Consider the following 21,365-nt stretch of genomic DNA (forward strand, 5'->3'; position numbering starts at 1 on the left):
AGTTCCCTGAAAGACAACGTACCAGGAGTACATGATTAGAGCCCTCAGGCTCTAGAGATTTGGGGTGATGAACATTTTTATCCTAATCTCCTCCAGCCATTCTGGAAAGATACAGAGTCTCAAGCCCAGAACAGTTTTGCAGACTGAGCAGCAACAAGAACTAATACTGAAATGGGTGTTGTCCTGTGTTTCTACTAAGTCCTTCCAGATAATTCATTTACTCATGAAACAGTCTGTTGGTCAGCCTTGTCAACCAGCTTGGGGCTTTTTGGAGTTCCAGTCCTGTACCTCAGGTTTCTCGATTGCCAAAAAAGGGGGGAGAGGAGCAATGAACAAATGATTTCTAGAATGAACTGTGACAATGACCTCTTCCCAAATGAAAGTACATCAGTCCTGTCTAGTCATTGCCTCTGATTTCACCTCACACATGATGGTTTCAGAGCCTAAGGCATGAGCCAAGGAATTAGGCTTTAGTGTCTGTAAGCTATTAAAACCAGTACGCTGAGCTCAGAGGCCTGGTGTCCATTCTTGATAGTTCTGGTCAGAGTTTGTGATGATGATCTTCCCCTCAAGGCTAACCTCTCCTTGAGAACACAGGCTCTATCTAGGTTCCTAAGCATCAAGTGTCCCCTGCTTAGCTTAGGACCTGACATATAGCAGGTACTCAAAACTGAAGCTCCCAGTGATCTCTGCCTGAAGCCCCTCAGACATTCACTGTCTACCTGCCTAGGTCATTAGTTACCTTCCCTGTTGGTATACTGACAAAAGCAAACTAAGGGATAAAGGGACTATTGTGGCTTATGGTTTGAGGATGCAGCCCACCGTGGCTGGGAAGGCATGGTGACGGGGCACAAGGCAGCTGCTCACCTGTTAGGAGTCAGGAAGCAGAAAGCAATGGATGCCGGTACTCAGGTGACTTTATCTTTTTTATACAGATCTCAGGTCATGACCAGTGCCAGCACATTCAGGGTTGGTCTTCCCTCCTCAACAACATAATCTAGAAATGTGCTCACAGATATGCCCAGAGACTAGTCTGTTCAATGATTCTAGATCCAGTCAAATTGACGATCAGAACCGACCATCACATCATATGATGGCATTGTGTCATTTCCACCGATGCATGTAAAGGAGAACCCCTGGCAGCCTCGTGGAGCTGACCTACGTTGGCATTCTCTACCCCTAATCTTCCAGACACAGCTCTAAAGAAAGAGCACCCCCACCTCATCACCGCGTTCAAATCCCCTCAGCTAGAAGATTCCCCCAAACATAGGAATATCAGACAGTCAATATTATATACTTTGACCTCTGAGCTTGTCCCAGGGAGGAGCCTCCGGATTAGACACCTTATGAGTCAGGGGCCCTCAGATCCTACAATGAGCTCTTCTTTGTAGCTCATAGCTTGTGGCCATCCATAAAAAATAGAAGTACAGTGGCAAGGTGAATGGCCCAATTGAACCCATGACTTAATCTGACCTTCATCAAAGTAGCTAAGCTCAAAAGAGCCAGGGCCCTCCTCATTCCCCTTCCTCTGGGAGCTCATGGCTCCAGATGACACCAACCGCTTCCATCCATCCCAGTGGATGAATACTGAACACCAGCCTGCCCACTTACCTCCGACCCACAAGTGTTTCTCAACCTGTAGGTTGTGACCTCTTAGGAGGAGGTTAAATGACCTTTTCACAAGGGTCACTGAAGACCATCAGAACACACCGATATTTACACTGCAATTGGTAACAGTAGCAAAATCACAGTTATAAAGTAGCAACAAGAATGATTCTAGGTTGGGGATCACCACAACATGAGGAACTGTATTAGAGGGTCATCGCATTAGGGAGACTAAGAGCCACAACTGTAGGCACTTCCAAGATGAACCCTTTACTCTTTAGCCATCTGTTCCCTGCAGGAGGCCTCTACTCTCCTGAAAAGCTTTTGCCATTGTCAGGCATCCAACCGTAAGAGGATGCCTGACACAGACGAGCTGATGGAATGCCTTAATAAACAAGATTGACCACCTGCCAACCACCCCAAGACAGCTGCTTCTGCCCTCCAGGCCGCTGGGCTCTCCTTAGAGTTTTTCAAATGGAAGCCCCAGTTCTGAGGTAGAAAAGCCTCTTAGGAGGTTACTAGTGAGTAGATGGGGCAATAAATGTAGTGATTTAATTCTTCAAAGATGGCCAAACAGGCTGCTGTTTACCAATCTCTTAGCAGATAATTACGAACAGATAATTACGAAAAGCTGCCAGAAATGCAGCTGCCCCAGAAATGGCCGGGGCCCCCAATCCCTTTGCCAAGCTAAGTAATGAGTTGGTTCCACCGAGAAATTCCACTCGAGTTCTTTTCTGGGAAAGCCAGCAGGCAGAAATTCGCAGCAGGCTCTCTTCTTGCTCCTCTCACAGAGGCCGTTTCCCAGCAGAAAAATGGCCTCCTGGGTGTAACCTGCCTTCCAAAAAGGCACCTCCGTCATTTTAACCCAGTTCCTCTAGCAGCTAGCCTCTCCCCCCCCGCCCCCTCCCCCGTTGATCTAAAATTAGTAAGGCTGGGGCACTCGAGTATCCATTACAGAAGTATGTTCTGGGTCAGGTTTTGATGGAGAGGTTCAGGGGTAGGAGGATGAATACCAAGCACCCAGAGCCTGGCAGGGAGAGAGGCCCTCCAAAACACTGGCTATCTGACCAGGAAGTTAGTCTGAGAGCCTGAGACAAGAAAAGGAATATAAGGCATGGAATTCATAGTGTTTAGGTCTCTTCTGTATTTCTAACCAATGGTCCCCCTGCTATAGACACACCCCACCCTGAAGGCAAAGCCCAACCATGAGGTCACCCCAATCCTTGCCTATCTTCCTAGAACTGTAAAAAGCTCTGCACACCTCCATGCAAACCTTCCTCTAGTTACATTTTTTTTTTCTACTTTCCTGTTTGACTCGGAGTCTCATGTAAGCCAGGCTGGCCTCAAAGTCTCCATGTAGCTGAAAATGATCTTGAACTCCTGATCCTCTTACTTCTACCTCCCAAGTTTTGGCATTGCATCATGTGCCCTGTGTCCTGCATATATGATGCTAGGGGTGGAGCCCAAGGCTTTGGGCATGCTGAAAAAGCTGAGCTGCATTCCCAGTCTCTTTTCAATGGCTCTGTTGATTCCTCAGGTTTCCCTGCCACCACAGCCGCCTCATCCCTGAGACCTGGCTCTCCCTCCTCCTCAGCCTCTGCTGCCTGTTGGTGCATGTGACTTACCTGCCTGGGGGACCTTCAAATTCCATCACTGGCTGCTGCATCTCATCATGTCCTAGGGCTGGGACCCATCAGTTAGGGAAAGATTTCTTTTTGGAACCTATAATACATGACAATGACTCCATACGTGCATGTCCCATAGGGAGTTTCCTAGGCCGTCAATGTTGTGATAGGCACTCGCAGGGACCCTTAACTTTGGGAGAGAAGCTAACAGCACAGAAGACTGTCTCCTCACCACAGCTATGGATCGAACCTATGTCCTTGGGTGACTGACTCTCTCTAGGCTGATAATGGAATCTTTGGTTTTTCTTCATAGGCCAGAGGTCCAGACACCCTCAATGCCATTGCTCTCCACTGTGCAGGCAGCCCCTCCGTCTACCCTTCTCTAGGAGAATGGTGAAGGACAGCTGACAGACACCAAAGCATTCTAGCCACTCAGAAAGCAGCAAGATCTCCTCCTCCTTTCAAAGGCTATTGCTCTGCCATGGCAGGGAAGACCCTGCTCTCCCGGGAGTGCTCAGATCCGGGTGACTGAACTGCTCATGCAGATGGGCTGGCTGATGCAGACCATTGTCTGTCCTCACCTGGCTTCTCGTCCCATCCTCCAAGGATGGAGTGAGCAGACAGCGAGGAATCCAAACAGCAGGTACTTTATTGGCAACTGAGGATTAATGACTTTAAACAGGATGAATTCACTTAAAGGCCTTGGGATGCCAAGCGAGAGCTGGAGCTTGCAGAGCAGGTCTGTGCCTCCGAGAACTGTTAGCATCTGTCTTAGTCAGGGTTTCTATTGCCGGGATAAAACACCATGACCAAAAACAGCTTGAGGAAGGAAGGCTTTATTTCACTTACACTTCCAAGAGCAGCTCACCACTGAGGGAAGTTGGGGCAGGAACTTGAGCAGGACAGAGACCTAGAGGCAGGAGCTGATGCAGAGCCCATGGACAGGTGCTACTTACTGGCTTGCTCAGCCTACTTTCTTTCTTTTTCTTTTAAATTGGTTTTTTTTCATAAATTAATTAATTTATTTACTTTACATTACACCCCCAATCAGACCCAGGACTACCAGCCAGGGTGGCATCATCCACAATGAGCTGGGCCCTCCTCCATCAGTCACTAATTAAGAAGATGCCCTGCAGGCTTGCCTACAGCCAGATCTTATGGAGGCATTTTCTCAGTTGAGTCTCCCTCCTCCCAAAGGACTTCAGCTTCTGTCAAGTTGATATAAAACTAGCCAGCACAACTCTCACTTTTCCAGAGCAGCAGGCCTCCAAAGCAGTCTGTGGTCTCCTCATACCTGGAGGCCAGAAACTGATGCTGGAATGAATTTCCATCCACAACCAAAAGGTAAGATCCCCTCAGCCTACAATCACTGATGCTAGCTAGCTCAGCAAGCTCCTTGCACTTAAGAAGTCATAGGTAACTGCCAGGCTTGGAGGATGGTTTGGGCACCCATCTCCAGTGAACGGGTCTTCAGTAAGTCTTGAAGGCAGCTGTCTCTTTCTCCTCCATCAAATTCTAATATGGCCAGAACCCAAATTTATAGGGTGCCAACTGGGCCCAGTTAGGCCCTGACTGAATGCACATGAACACACAAATAAGATTTAAAATAATAATAATAAAAATAGACCCAATGATGAAAGACCAGTCAAGCCAGAGCCCACCAGAAGTTGCTGAAGGTTTACAATCAGGTCTGTGGGTCTATCTCTGTAGATCTTTTTAAAATGTTCCCCGAGTTTCAGGCCTCCTTGTACTGCCTGCTGCTTCCCTGCTTGCCAGCGGGGGTTTTCCATTTATTTCACAGCTGCTGTTGGGCACTAACAGTTATCAACAGCCAGCTTCCCTGGCTTGAGCCCACTGCCTGTCAGAAGAATGTCAGAAAGTATAGTGTTGGAGGCCCAGTCTACCCCTAACAAGCTCACAGAAGAGAACTTTCCTAAGGCTGGAGGGACACACAGCCAGCAAAGTGCTTTGCTTCCCCGCATGTGAACCTGCGTCAAGTCCCAGAACCGAAATACAAAAGCCGGGTGTGGTGGTGCATTTCTATAACCCCAGAACTTGGGAGGCAGTACCAGCCAGTTTGACCTAATACGCTAATGAGATACCCTGCCTCAAAAATAAAGTGGGCAGAGTTCCTCAGGAATGACATCAAGGGTTGACCTCTGACCTCTACAACCATGTGCTCACATAAAAAAAAAAAAAAAAGAAAACCAAGAAGGACTTTAAACAGAGGTGTGAGACTATTTTAAGTATGAAACAAAGTACAGGTTTGGGAAAAGGGACCTGATGCTGGCAGAATGAGCTGCCTTCAACTCCCCTGACCCAGCCCTAGGCCTCTCTCATTGGTGCTTTCCTCTTGCTTCAAACTCTTCCATCTTCCCTCACCTGACAATCTTTTTGCTCAAACACTCAGACCTAACTGTCTCCATCTCAATCCCAGATTCCTTGGAGAGAGATTTGGTAGGCTCCCCTGGGTCAAGTCCTCATTCAATCCATGTGGACCAGCAACGGTGGGTCCCAGATTTTACTTGGCTTTAGACCCTCCCTTAGGGTGTTTGGGGGTAATCAACCCCCCCTCTAGGGTAAGGACTCTCTATAATGCTGACCAGACCCTTTCATGTCTGGAGCCAACCTAGGACTTCCACGATGCACCTGATCCTAGCTTAACTCTTCTTCCCCAATCCTTTCCTTCTTTTCCAACAATGGTTCCCTCCTCAACCATTGAGAACATAGCCTCATCTCAATCTGACTTCCTATAAATATGTTCCTCCCTAGGCCTTGCAATGCTCAAAGACTTATATCTGCTGGGTGGGACCTGAGCCTCTAATCATGGGCCTGACCCAGATGGAATGAAGCGTAGGAACCTACCTTGAGTTCCTGCCTGGTGATTGGATGCCTCCAATTTGACCAACTGCATTGAGGCCTATTATGATTAATCTTAGTTGCCAACTTGACTGTATTTAGAATTCCTCTGGCTGTGTCTGCAAGAGTCTTTCTAGAAAGGTGTTTCTTTAGCTGAGGGGGGAAGACCTACATGGGTGGCACCATCCCACAGCTAGAGTTAGGGAGTAATAAAAAGAGAGAGCAAGCTGAGCACCAGCGCTCATCACTCTCTCCTTCCTGACAGTATAACCCAGTATAACCGGCTGCCTCCAGCTGCTGTCATGGCTTCCTGCGGGAATGGATTGTAACCCTTCTTAAACTGAGCCAAAACAAACTCTTTTTAAGACACCTTTTTCAGGTACTTTGTCCTAACCACGAAAAAAGGTAACAAATACCTCGTCCTTAGTCCTTACCCTCAAAGTGTTCTATTGCCTTCACCCCTACCCAGCCCTTCTAATAGCTGTAGGCCCCTGCTGAACTCTCAGCCCTAACACAGGGCCTAGAACATTGGGGACCCCTTTGTGGGCCCCCCTCAGCTCCAACCCCAAGCGGGTTGTCATGCTCCACCTTCCAACAAAACCCTGATGTGCCTCTGCCCCCACACGTGAGGAGGCACCCTGGAAAGCAGATAAGGATGCACATTTCCACTTTAGCTATTCAGATGCTCCACACTGCTGAGCAGGGAGCTGGGCCCCTTCAGCCAGAAAACAGCTCTACATGATACAAAGCGAACCCAAACCGGTGCCACCTCCACAGGAACCATGGCTGACAGCGCTCCGCTAGCCCAGAGAAGCAGCAAGGAATTTGCTGGATGGTGAGGATGCTTGCCCTCCACACCACAGCTTCCCAGCACTGGGGGCATTTTCCAGATACCTGCTCCAGGTCCTCCATGCCAGTCATCTGTCTACCCACTGGGAAGCCCCAGATGATGAGTGCCATTTCCGAGGCTTGACTAGGCTCATTGCCAAGGCATGAAAAACATTTTCAGGACCATGGCTTTGAAAATCGTATTCATCGTTCAGCCTCTGTGAGAGAAAGCCCAGCTTGCTTTCCTAACATGGTTTCTCCAGAAGTCATAGGACTTCCAGAATTCAAAGGCCTTTCCTAGAAATGTTCTAGGGCTAAAGTTTCCTACCCAGGACAGGAAATGGGAGTGTCAGATCCCCAACTATCTGTTCCAGGAATCTATGTTGTCACAAATGTCAGACAACAGTCAGTGAAGACATGTGGAGGCCACATGGCAGACGAGAGTGGAACCCACCATACATCCCCTTTGCCCTCACCTGAAGCTGCCCAGCTTCTCCGACCTCCCGCTCTGGAGACACGTAGTATATAGTGGATAGCCTTGAGTTCCCCTCATTGTATCCCAGGCCCACCTCTAACTCAGGAGTGTGCTCAGTGGCCAATGCCTGGTGACTTCACTCTCCTCTGGCCTGACATTGTCTACCTTTACACCTTCACGTGTGTTCCCAGAAACATGTAGCCTACTGTGGCCTAGCACTAAAAACACTATAAACACAGTGCAACTAGGGGGATAGGAACCAGTAATGGATAATTTTATTCTTATCCCAGGAAAACCAGTTACATCAAGCATGATGGCCACAATGCCTTTGGTTATCCTTGTCTTGGTTTCTCTTCCTTTGCTAGTGTCTGCTCTCTCTACTTCCCACTTGCTTCCTGCAATCAGCTCCACTTTGCTTCCCCTGCCACCTCTGTACCCAAATCTCAGGCCTTGCCTCCCGAGACACCCAACTGAGACCCTGGCCTTCTGTCTACCTCAGGGTCCCATGAGGCCCTCCACAAATTGCTGTTGCAGGAGGGGAAGGACAGAGGGTTTTATATGTCAAGGGGAGGTCCCTGCAGGGAGCCATGGGAAACTGTTACCTATGGGCTGCCCCATTTGTGACAACATAGCTTCCTGGAACAGATAGTGGGGATCTGATACTCCCATTTTCTGTCCTGGGTAGGAAACTTTAGCCCACTGAGCACAGTCAACTAAGCCAGCCACACAGGGCCAGAGGCCAGTGATAGGCCCATGAAGCTCCTGTCACTGTGGCTACCACCAGACAGACATGATCCCTCCAATGACTCCACTGGGGAACATGAGAAGCAGGGCCAATTTTCAGTCAGAATCCAATAGGAGCCTCAGGGCAGCTCTTCTCCAGAAAGAAAACTGTCCTCACAGCCTACAGCAGAGGCCTAGAGTCACACAGACATCAGACAACCCAGCCACCCCCTCCCGAGCCCTTTCCCAAAGAGTTCCTATGAACAAAAAGTCGCACCTCCAACCCAGGCGTGTGAAACATGAGAGAGAATGTGCAAGAGGCAGAGGCCACAAACAGCTCAGCTCTCTGATCTGTGAGCTCTCCTCTCAGCTCAGACAAGCCATCCCTCCCCATTCCTCAGGCCTCAGTTTACCCCAAAATGAAAGGAAGGCCTTAAGCAAGACATTCAAAGGCCAACTCTGCTCCAACAATTTTTTTCTTTAACCATGGGAAACAGATGGCATGCTGTACAGAAAGGATATTCATCTTTCTGGTACCCATGGGTGGGCCACGCACAGAGGAGGGCCCTCTTGGAGAATGGCTTAGTTCTCCTAAAGGTTATAAGTCAGAGAGCTCCGCTTAATTTGTAAAACCCAGTTTTTTCCCTAGCTAATGTGATCCACAAAGCCTTGTTTCCAAGGATATCCGTTATTTCTAAATCTCCCCAAGGATACAAGGGAGGAAGAACTAGCCTTGTAAACCCCGAGTCCCACACAGAGCACCAGGTGTGTCCAGACCATTCCACTCCAGGGAACAAAGGAGGGAAGCACTGAGGCCCCGGCCAGCTGCTGGCTTCCATCTGTGACTTCCCTGCAGGTGCGCAGGAGGAAGTAGCACTGGCCCAGCCAGCCTCGGCCAGGGCATTCTGTCTCTCTCTGGGCCTCCCTTTACCTAGTGAGGAAGCCAGGTGTGCAGGGAAGGCCTCCAGAGGCTACCATGCTCTGAAGACTGTCTCCTGGATCACATCCCCAAGCAGGTGAGCATGGAGATGTAGAGCCTATCCATCTTTGGAGCCTTATCTTCCTGGCCCCCAGCCTGCCTCCTCAGATATCCCTTCCTTCCTGGGTGCCACATGAAGAAAGAAGAAGCCATCACCACCCCCCACCCTGATGTCCTCATAGCAGGAGAGAATCTACCCTAAAAGTGTCCTCTGACCCCCGCTTCATGCCATGATGTGTGTATGGGTGTTCACAAAGAGAAACACACACACACACAAATAAGCATAAAAAAATTTTTTAAGATAACCTTGGGCATGACGGTGTACATCTCCTGGCTACTAGGAGACAGAGGCAGGAAGATCACTGTGAATTCGATGCCAACTGATTTACAGTGTATATTCCAGGACAGCCAGGGCTTCATAGTGAGACGCTATCTCAAGAAAAAAAAAAAATCACACACACACACAGCACATAGTAAGTGCCCGATAAATATTTAGTAAATAAATTTGAGAATGAATGAATGAATAAATAAAAAATTAAATAAATAAATAAATAAATGAACAATGTTCTTATTTGTGTGTATACACAAGTATGGGTACCTCCTTCAAGGTGTCCTGTGGGAGGGGCCAGGAAGATGACACAGTCAGTAAAATACTTGCCACATTAGCATGAAGACCAGAGTTCCATTCTCAGAGCCCGCATAGAACAAGCCGGCATGGTGTTGCTTGACTGTGATCCCAGCGCCAGACAGATGGAGACAAGAACATCCCTGTGGCTCACTGGCCGGTCGACCCAGCCTACCTGGCAAGCTCCAGGCTGAAAGACCCTGCATGATACCTGGCTCGGGCCACCTGAGGTTGTTCTCTGGTGTGTGTATGTTTGTGTGATGTGACACACATATATACACACATGGACAAGCATGTGCCCTCACTTGTGCACACACACAAACAAAAGGCCGGTGTCTTGTGGTAGGGAAAGAGGGAGTCCGAGTTTTCCAAGCAGCCATGAAAAGGCTCAAAGAGACACAATACTCATCCTAAATATTAAGCAAGTTCTATGGAGATATACCAGGTTATAAATACATGTGATTAATCAGTTCCCCATAGAGGTCATGACCCAGAAGAAAATTAAGAATTACTTCCTTAAGGCTTCAAATGCAATGATTAATGGAGAAGTTAACAATACTGATTTGTTTTCCAGGGCCATATTCTGGCTCATAGGGATGAGGCTAGGGTCAGATACTCAGTTCAGCCATGATGTCTACAGCATGAGGAGGTAGAATCCTTAGCTTCATTCACCATGTGCACAGTTAGCTTCCCTGGCAGCAGACCCTAACGAAGCTAAGCCATGCGGATCTGTGATGGCCCTTCAGAAGGTCTCACCACAGCCAAGCAGGGGGAGGGTGCCTAAAAGAGGCATAGTGTTGTCCTGAGAAGGGCCCCTTCCATCACTCAGACCACTGGAAGGGCAGGCTGGTGATGGAGTCCCCTGCCTCTGTCAAAGCAGAGGACAGTGAGGGCAGAACTGAGTCTCCCGTCCACTCTATTCAGCACCAATGGGAACAAGTGTTTCTGGAGGCCCATGGAACATCCTTGGTTTCCCTAAACTCCAAAAATCATTAGGCCACAAGGAAGCATCCTGACTGCTGAAAGGATTTGAAATGCAGCTATGTCAATCCAAACTGGAGAAGGCAATGTGGCCCCTGACAATTGCACATGAGCTGATAATCAGCTCTCTGGGATGTGCTCAAATGACCAATGTTTATTAGGGAAGAGAAGCACCCAGTCTGACCCTCAACAAGCCTATGCAACCTGGGGCCAGAAGCAGGCAAAAGGCTGGGATAATGCCTGGAAACAGGATGAAGGTAGCCGTTTCCACCAGGAGACAGAACCTTACAGAAAGTGAAGCTTAGCTGTTGGTACTACTGAAAATGAATGTGCCAATGAAGTTAATAGAAATCAGGGTGAACATTCTAGAAGATACATCAAAAGGAATGTGTCTATCCCTCATATATTAGTCTATTGTTGTTCCACAATGCACTTGAAAGCAGAAATTTAAAACAACAAACACCTTTTCCAAGCTTCTGTGCTCAGACCCCCAGCAGTGGCTTAGCAAATGTTCTTTCTTGAGATCTCTAATAGCCTACACACACAACTGAAGGCCCTTCTTCTGGAGAATGCTCTCCCTGGCCCCTCACATGGTTAATGAAATGTGATGTTGGGATAAGGCCTCCTTGATCGTGGCCACATGGGCCCACTATAGAGCAGCTTGCAGCAATGATCATCCACTGCAAACAAATCACAGACCAGGAGGAAGATGTAAGCATGCCGCTGCTCTTGGTGCCCTAATGTTGAAATCAATGTCCCATCACTTTGTCACCTTCTGTGCACCAGAAGTCATTACATCATGCCACATACTCAAGGGGAAAGGATTGCACAAACCAGGGGACACTGGCAGGAGGATAGTGTTGGGGACCGATTTGCATGACATCTATCAACCCTCGAACCAGTAATGCCGCTTGTTAGAAAGATCCCTAAAAGAAATAACCTCCAGAGGGCTAGAGAAATAACTCAATCAGTAAAATGTTTGCTGTGAAAGCATGAAGACCTTACTTCAATTCCCAGAATGGGAGGTAGAAACAGGCAGATTTCCCAATCTAACCTATTGGGCAAGCTCTAAACCAGTGAGAGAGGCTGTCAAACAAACAAACAAAGACAACAAGGTGGACAGCTCTTAAGGAATAATGCCTGAGGTTGTCCTCTGTCCTCTATACATAAGTGTGGGCACACACACACACACACACACACACACACACACTAAAATAGTCAGATGAGTACAAAAACACATAGACAATATTGCTGTTTAAAATGTCCAAGTACAACCCATCTAGGGTGGGTAATTTGATTACCACCCAGTCACCAAAACAGACTCAGAAGAATACTTACGTACACAAGAAAGCACTTGCAAGTTGAAAATGATGAACTGAGCAGGCTGGAGAGATGGCTCAGTAGTCCGCATCTTATTGTTCACACAACAAGCTGATGCTGTCTTGTATCCAGTAACTCCATCATTGGAGAGAGGAGGAGAAATAGGCTTGCTAGCTACTAGTCTGAGAGAAAAAAAAAAAAAAACAAAACAAAACTATGAGATCCAGGTTCATAAATAAGGAGTGAGTCAGAGAATGATAGAGAATGCAAATACCTTCTGAGAGCGTGAAGAGCTACACACACAGAGAGAGAGATTGAGAGAGACAGTGAGACCAAACCATTGCAGTGAGAATCTAATATTCAAATAGAAAGAAAACATTCACAAGAATCATCCTTTTTTAAACATTTTGAGGTAAGGTTGAGGAATAGGACTACATATGATTTTTATTTTCTTCTTTTTACTTCTGGTGTCTTCATAATTTGTACTTCTTCCATGTACTTCTTTTAGTATAAGAAAAGAAAAATGCAGGCTGGAGAGATGGCTCAGCCATTAAACACTAGGCTCACAATCAAAAATATAAGAAAAAAAAATGTGGGTTCCCATTCCCACAAGGGTGATAGTACCATGCTTTCTTCTACGTACCTAATCGGACAAATGAGAGGAGAGTTGGAACATGACCACAGATGAAGAGCAGCCAACCAGTGGTGCACTACAGCTAAAGAAAAAAAAAAAGGATCATACCAGGGCATGGTGCCACTGCACACAGGCAATGCAGCCTCGAGAATATGCAGCTTAGGGAGCAGACATTCTTGGGTTAAGGAAACTTAGAAAAAGCTGATCCTCCCTCTAGACATACATGGCCCCAACTCAGGATGCACAGTTTGCCATCAGTATGTGCTGGATGTCAGCCCCAAGGACTCAGCTCCCCAGACAGGGGACCTTGTCCTCTTCCTGTCTCTCCTTACCTGCCTCAGAAAGCCCCCCTCCCGAGCCAGGAAAGCCTGATTCTCATTATGGGAGGCAAGTTGGCAAAATTTAGGTTCTTTGCACTGGGCTCACACATTACTACCCACAGCTGTGTCCACCACTACCCAAGAAGAAAACCATTAGAAATACTGCTCCATAAAACACAAAACAAAACAACAACAACAGCAACAACAACAAAGAACACACCCATTAAACGTGTTCCCAGCCTAAGGCCAAGGTTTTGAGAAGAAGGTTCCCAAGCCCTCTCCAAGACCCCTGACTTCCTATGTAAGCCTGGCCTCAGATGACAATCCCCACTCCCCATGTACTGTCCCTCATCATCAGGTCAGGCTTAGTCCACACAGCTACATCCTCCCTGCAGGGCTTCCCTGACCCTGGGTCTAACCTGAGCCTCTGCCCCTCTTGCCTCTCCCAACCCAGAAAACAAGTAACTAGGACTGGGGTATGGGGATTTCTAGCTGTTTACACTATGGCAGATGTAGCAACTTACTTCGCCCTGACTTTCCAATAAGAGGCATGAGTCACACAGCAGCACTGAATTCTCCGAGGCTTCATGGTCAAGAACGGAGCAGCAGGCTGGGATTCTGACCTTATCTGATTTGCCCATGAGATTCAAACCGTGTCCAATTAGTCCACAGTACCTCTTTACCTTCCCCAGAAAGAAGACGGAAAATAGAAGCACGAGTAAGCGCCCAAACACCCACACAACCTTTTTATTTGTGAATGGCATGTAATAATAACTCAAGAGCGAGCAGAGTAGAAGGAAAATCCCAGCTGGCTGTGTGTCCAGGGAGAATCTGGGAAACGACCTGACCAACTAAATGCAGATGACACCCAAGGCTGCTCCAGCACCCACCAACAAAACCCCCTGGCAAAAAAATCCTCTATTGGCTGCAAGTCCACTTACCTGACTTGTCAGTTAGCGAGACGGGAAAGATCACCACAATGAAGGCCATGGCTCTTACAACCCACAGCAGCCTTGTATTGCTGGACCACTCACCCAGCCATCCCAGACCTGTGTCCCCACAGGCTTAGGGTTCATGGCCTAGACGAGGCAGTCATTCTTTGTGGGCAGCCAGTGGGCAGGTGGGAGCTGGCAAGGGCTTGAAAGGAGCAGAGAGGCTATGAAAAATGCTTGATGATCCAATGTGGCAAGAAAAGGCTCCCCCCGAAGAGGGAGCAGCCTCACCAGGCCACAGAAGAAGACAGTGCAGCCACTCCGGATGAGACCTGATAGGCTAGGATCAGAGGGAAGGGGAAGAGGACCTCCCTTTTCAGCGGACTGGGAGAGGGACACGGGTGGGGAAGAGGGAAGGTGGGATTGGGAGGGGAGGAGGGAGGGAGGGAGGTACAGGGGGAATACAAAGTGAATAAACTGTAATTTAAAAAAAAATTTTTAAAGAAAAGGAATAGCTACTGCTTCAAAACAGCCTTAGAGACAATCTCATCCCGAGCAGCCATCTTGGATTCCCAGCATGCTCCGGGTCAGGAAATTTCAATCAGCTCGTCCTAAACCCACTGAGATGAGACGAAGCAGAAAGGAGTAGAAAGAGGGGAAGGGGACCAGATGTTTAGAGCACATACCTTGTTAGATGTGTTGATTGACGTCACCCTCTTTACCTTCCCACGGCCCTAGGAAATATGCCCACGGGGTCTCCCTACCTCTCAAACAGGGGCTTATAACTCGAAGACAAGGGCTGTGCCATCCCATTTGAAAGGGAAGTTTCCTAACTCCCTTCAGAGATGACTTCAGCTAAGCAAACCCTCCTTGAAGTTAACTGCCCAGTCCTCCAGGTACCCTACAGACTGAGGCCTCCTGGGTAATTGACTCCAGAGAAACGAGGAGCCTTGGCCCCTGCCTGGAGTTCAGCTCACAGAAACCAGGCACAGGTGACCATGACAGTTCCTATGAGTCTCATATGAACCAAACCAGGGATCATTAGTCCCAGAGCCTGCCCATGTCCCCGCCCTACATCTCAGCATCTGAGCCTCGTGGAAGCTGGTACTTCCACACACACCCTGGACTGCCCCTGTAATACCACTGAGTGTTAAAGGGCAACTTAATCTGTGTTTTAGGAGGCTGTTCACCGTTTGCAATAACCTGCAGCTCTAAGGACCTGCTAACAGTGTCTGGATGGAGATGAACTTGAACGTTCTATCTCTGAACCTGACCTGCTACAGGAAGATGAGGTCCTTCTGTAAGCTCTACATTTACACAGCCACCCTAGTGAGCACAGAAGGATGCTGTTACAGCCTTCAGAGCCCAGCACCCACTTCTCCACCCTCTCAGAGAAGCAGGATTCCCTAACGTGACCTCACCATGGGTCAGGGATTGAATGGGTTTACATACAGTTAATCTCATAATGTCTGGATGATTGAGGAGTGTTGTTTTTCCCGTTTACAGATGAGGAGGCTTTGGCCCAAGCTAGTCAGGACTGGGATCAGAGCCTCTGCATCCAACTCCCACACTATAGCCTCTGCTACTGCTACCCAGAGAACTGCCCCCAGAGGTACAGGAAGCTCCTGCTGCCCAGTATCCTTTAGGCAGCTTGAATCCAAGCTGGTCCTCGTCCCTTCAGGATGAAGGTCTAAAGATATAAAGAAAGAACAAAGTATGTAAGAAGTATATAAAGGCATCAGTAACTCAGACCAGGCAAAGTCATAGGATCCCATTGGTTGTGTTCATCACCTTCTCTCTGAGGAAGGTCCTAGGGAAGCTAAACCAGCAAGCCGTGGCTTAGGACATACATACAGTGACAGTTTTCAGGAAGGAAGAGCAATCAGCCTAACTTCAGGGGACAGAAGCCACCTAGAGCCTTCTTTCTCCCTTCTGTCCTTGCACAGACATAGAGAAGCTGAGCCCCAGCACAGCCAGTGTGGCGTGGCTATGGCCAACTTGCCAGAAGATCTTACTCCAGGCACTGCTCAGCCTGTCCCTCCCCAAACAGGAGACTCCTCCTCTCAGGTACCTCCCATTCTCTTGTCTTCATGTCTCCATATGAGGAATTGTTCAAGGTAAAAGATAGTTCTCAGCTACTAGATCCTTTTTTCAGTCTAATGGCTGTTAGCTCTGGACCCAATTAGGAGAAATCAATTTCAGACAATGGCCACCCTACTCTGGCACCATTCTACCAGACAGGGCTCCCATCTTCCTGCCATCCTCCGAAGTAGCCACTTACAGAATTACCAAGGAGCCAGCAGCAGATCAAGACGGGAGGAAGTGGCACCAGCCCATAGAACAAAATAGATTTGAACTTCAAATAAAATTCCAACCTCTTCCCATGGGCAGACTCTTATCTTTTTTTTTTTTTTTTTTTAACCCATTGCAAAGGAACATATGGACAGTGGCTCACTTCTGATCCTGGTATAGAACAAAGCTGTCCTTGAACTTCTGATCCTCCTGCCTCCACCTCTAGAGTGTGGAATTACAGGTGTGAGCACACCCCCCCCCGCCCCCGATCACAAGATACACAGAAGATACACAAGATTCACTGGGAGCTGAGCGGTAGAGGGGAAGTGAGGCTAACTGGGAAGGCTGGGATGTGGGAACCCAGCGTTTTCTATTTTTATGTACTTTTATGGTGTTTAAACTTTTAAAACAAAATAAAGCTGTACTTATTCATGAATTCAATTAACAGAAAATTGGGCTTTTTAAAAATGCAACATTGCATTCCCCTGGAATAGGCAATTGCTGCCAGCCCCAACAGTTCACAGTGGCTGTGGACAATGTGCCCCAGCTAGGGCCTGAAGGAAGGAAGGGGGGAGATCCTGATAAGAGTAATTGTGGGCATACTATGTGCATGCTGTGTGGCAGCCACGTGCTTCTTCATGAGGTCACCGTAACCTCTTCTAGACTGAAGGTCAGTGACATCAAAGAACTTGCCCCAGAGAAGCAGACACAGCAGGGGCCGCAGCTTGAATCTACATTCTATTTTTTTGAGCTAATTTCTTTTTATAAATATATTCACATGTCTGTGTAGAGGTGTGGGCACATGTGAGCGTAGCTGCCCACCGAGACCAACAATGGGGCATTGGATCCCCTGAAGCAGGAGTTACAGGGGGTTCTGAGTTGAGCAATGTGGGCACTAGGAATTTAACCCAAGCCTTCTGCAAGAGCAGCAAGTTCTCTTAACCCCTGAGCCATCTCTCAAGTTCGGTGAACCCAGATTCCTCTTCTCCATTTTTAAATCACTTTACAGTCTGATCGCAGCACCACCCCCCTCTCCTCCCAGTTCCACCCTCACACTCCCTCTCCCTTCTTCTCAGAAAAGAGGAGACCTCCAAGGAGGCCCAGCCCACCCTGGCACCTCAGGTCACAGCAGGACTAAGCTCATATTCTCCTACTGAGGCCAGACAAGGCAGCCCAGCTTGGGAGAAGGGGTCCAGTGGCAGGCAACAGAGTCAGAGACAGCCCTTATTCCCATTGTTAAGGGACCCACATGTTGACCAAGCTGCACATCTGCTACATACGTGTAGGGGGTCTAGCCCAGTCTATACATGCTCTTTGGTTGGTGGTTCAGTCTCTGTGAGCCTCTGTGGCCACAGCTTAGTTTACTCTGTAGCTCTTCTTGTGGTGGCCTTGAACCCTCTGGCACTCTATTCCTCCTCCCACTCTTCCACAAGAATCCCCGAGTTTGGCCTGTTGTTTGTCTGTGGGTCTCCACATCTGTTTCTATCAGCTGCTGGATGACATCTCTCAGAAGACAGTTATGCGAGGCTCCTTTCCACAAGCATAGCAGAGTATCATTAATGTGACAGGACTTGGCTCTTTCCCTTGGTTGGGTTTCATTTGGGCCAGTCATTGATTTACCATTCCCTCAATCTCTGCTCCATCTTAATCCCTACACTTATGTAGGCAAGACAAATTTTGGGCCAAAGGTTTTGTGGGTGGGTTGGTGTCCTACTCCTTCCATTGGAAGTTCCACCTGGCAACAGGAGGTGGTGACTTCAGGCTCCTTAATTCACATCGCTAGGATCTCAGCTAGGGTCACCCCCATGGACTCCCGGGAGATCCTCCCCTGTCCCAGAGATTCCCTATACATACTGTTCTCTCTCCCAGTCCTTCCCCTCATCCCTCCCCCTACTCTTTCTACATCTGATCTCCACTCCCACTCCTGTTATCCTTCCCATACCCTCCCCCACCTGGTTCCCTCCCTTCATCTACTTCAGATGTCTATTTAATTTCCTGTTCTGAGTGAGATTCAAGCATCTTCTCTTGGACCCTCCTTGGCTTCTTTGGGTCTATGGATTGTAGCATGGTTATCCTGTACTTTATGGCTAATACCATCTTGTAAGTGAGTATATACCATGTGTGTCTTTCTGGGTTCGGGTTGTCTCACTTAGGATGATCTTTTCTAGTTCCAGTGAAACTGAAAAAAAAAAAAAAAAACAGATTAATTTGGGAGGGGGTTTTGTCAAGACAGGGTTTCTCCGTGTAGCCTTGGCTATCCTGGACTCAATTTGTAGGCCAGGCTGGCCTCTAACTCACAGAGATCTTATCTGCTTCTGCCTCCCTGAGTGCTAGGATTACAGGCCTGTGCCACCATTCCCAACAGAACCCAGATTCTTAGCCATTATCTTTCCTAGGGAAATCCAAGAGGATTCCCAGCTACAGGATTATGAGTGGTGCCTGAAGATAGATGCTGAATTATTCCTTCCCCACCAGCCACACTGCAGGCAGCATTAGCAGAAAGGGTCCAGCTGAGCCTGGCTGTCCAAGTCCTTGGCCAACTAGGATTGCAGGGCGTGCCCCATTATCGGCCAGTCTCTATCTCTCCCCCCACCCCACTGTCTCTCTGGCACATAGTAGGTGTTCATAAAATGATTGTGGCTATTTCTAACATACTGAAACCAGCTCTGTGAAGTCCAGCTTTCCCCTCCAATCCACGTTAAAAGACAAAATGAGACTCTCCAAATATTCACATGGTTGTAATTTATCTTGGAATTGAAATGTGTTTCCCCAAATTATCTAGTGTGGCTGGTTTCAAAGTTACATTCTTGTAGACTTTGGCTTCAAGACAGAACATGTCAGATACTGACAGTGAAAATGAAAGTTGCCCCCTGGGGTTCTTGAAGATGGTAGCTGAGCCTGACAATCTCTCTCACCGAGCAAGAAGCCTCAGTCAACGAGGGGCTTCTCCTGTGGGCTGGCAGAGCTCCCCTATGGCACCAACCACTGGGCTTCCCCAGGGCTCCTCACTCTTTTCATTGTCCTGGGAATTGATTCAATAAATCTCATGACTACTGATGTTCTGATACCCAGGGTGTGAGTCTACTGGAACCAAATGAGGTATCTTACTCAAGCCCATATCACTCGTGTGTTAAGTGACAAACATGGGCTGGAAAGATGGTGCAGTAGGTAAAGTGATTGCCACTTAAGTAAGAGGACCTGAGTTCAATCCCTGGAGCTGACTTAAAAATAACCTGGGCATGGTAGCACATACTTATAATCTCAGAGGGACAGGCAGAGACAGGCAGATCCCTGGGCCTTAACATCCAGCTTGCTGGTAAACCAAGAACCACCCACATTCCAGAACCAGGTGATCCCCACCCCCAACCACACCTTGAGTGACTCAGGACCAATGGGTCCCATCATCACTAGCACCCAATTCTACTCGGGTCATGTGTTTTCCCTATGTGTAAGCTCTGTACCTCATATATAAAGCCCAGGCCTCCCTCCCTCTCTGTCTCTGTCTCCTATTCCTCACTCAAAAGCTCTCTCTCTCTCTCTCTTGTCCTCATTCAGAGACAGCCTTTCACTCCCCACCCCATTAATCTTGTGTGACGTCTGTTGCACGGTATGATTTTTGCAGCATCCCTTGGCCCTCCAATCTCCTTTTGCCCTTACACAGCCAACCTAACAATCATCCAGCTCAGGCCAGTGAAAGTCCTTGTCTAAAAAATTAGACAGCACCTGAGGTTGACTTCAGGCCTCTACCATGTATGGATACATACCTGTCACCAGGGACCCACAGCTGACCCCTCTAAACAGCATTAGGTCCCTCTTTCTAGTAGTCACCCACCTGTTTGGGGTGATCATCATTTTGGTTTGGTTACACCTTCTTGATCCCTAGCCTACAGGGCTGAGTGGATGGACCCCGTGTCCATCCCAGCCAGGGCTGGCATGGGAGAGCGTGCAGAGAAAGCTGGGAGTAGACTCAGCATTGGCCAGTGAGAAAGCCTTGGGAACAAAACCAGAAGACGCATGTCTGCACTGGCTTAAAGCTATGTACTACAGAGACATACACCCGAGAGCAAAATGGCTGGGCCCAAGTTCTAACTCTATACCTCTGTCTGTGTGACCTTGAGGAAGTACGTGGCTTCTGAGAGCCTCGACTTTCTTGGCTTTTAAGGTACTTTCCAGTTGGGCTCATGCTGTAGAGTGTGGTAAGACTGAGTAAATGATCATAACCATCACAAGGCACCATTGTTTACATGTGGTACAGTTGCTGGCATGAAGGCCACTGCACCCTCTCACCTTCTGTCCTGCCTGCCAAATGTCCTGCTTAAAGAAACGTCAATACCTATGTGGTTCAGTGTCCCAAAATGCTTTGGGGAGCTGTACGCCCACCGGGATCACTTAGGACACATTTGTCTAACTGACCCTCTCTAGGAACACTTTGTCCTAGAGTCTGCAATGAACCACATATAGTAACAATGGGTGTGAGAACATGCCACTGAAGACAAAGCAAGGGCCCAGTGGGGAGGCTGTGAAGCCTGCAGGGGGGTGGGGGAACCACTGAGTCATCTCAGAGATTTCTTTCTAAAAGTGGTGATTCTTCCTCCAAGACAGAACCTAAGATACAGATAGATGCCATTTTTTCCCTCCAGAATGGATAGATAATGTTCCCTGAGAGAACATTATCCCCAGCATCCCACAGGGCCATCAGGATTCACTCTCTGGAGATCTTCCAGCTGGTCCTGTGGGATTCATTCTTCATCAGTGCCCTCTGGTGGCTGGGTTTATGCCGTGAGTCCAAAACTTCCTGGTATCCAGAACTTGCTTCCACCCCAGGGGAGTGGGGGAAGCAGGATATCCTCTTTTCTCAGACAAATAAATTGAGGAACTGACAAGTGAAATGACTCCCCCAGGCAAGACCTAGACTGGTCTCATTTCTTCCAATCAAGTTACTGATGAATGATAATGAAGATAGGACAAGATAGGACCTCTTCATGGGCGAGAGCCTGTCTGGCTGAGCTTCGCATGAATCAGAGATGGGTCTGGAAAATAGTACCTACTGTCCTGGCAGAGAGTGGGTCCAGAGTTAAGATGAGCAAGCACCACCTCAGGATGCCAAAGCCATCAGGAAAGAGTTCAGGGTACCCAGATATGCCTGAACACTAAACACACAGGTATG

This window comes from Meriones unguiculatus, chromosome 1 (genome assembly GCF_030254825.1).
Source record: "Meriones unguiculatus strain TT.TT164.6M chromosome 1, Bangor_MerUng_6.1, whole genome shotgun sequence".
Lineage (NCBI taxonomy): Eukaryota > Metazoa > Chordata > Mammalia > Rodentia > Muridae > Meriones > Meriones unguiculatus.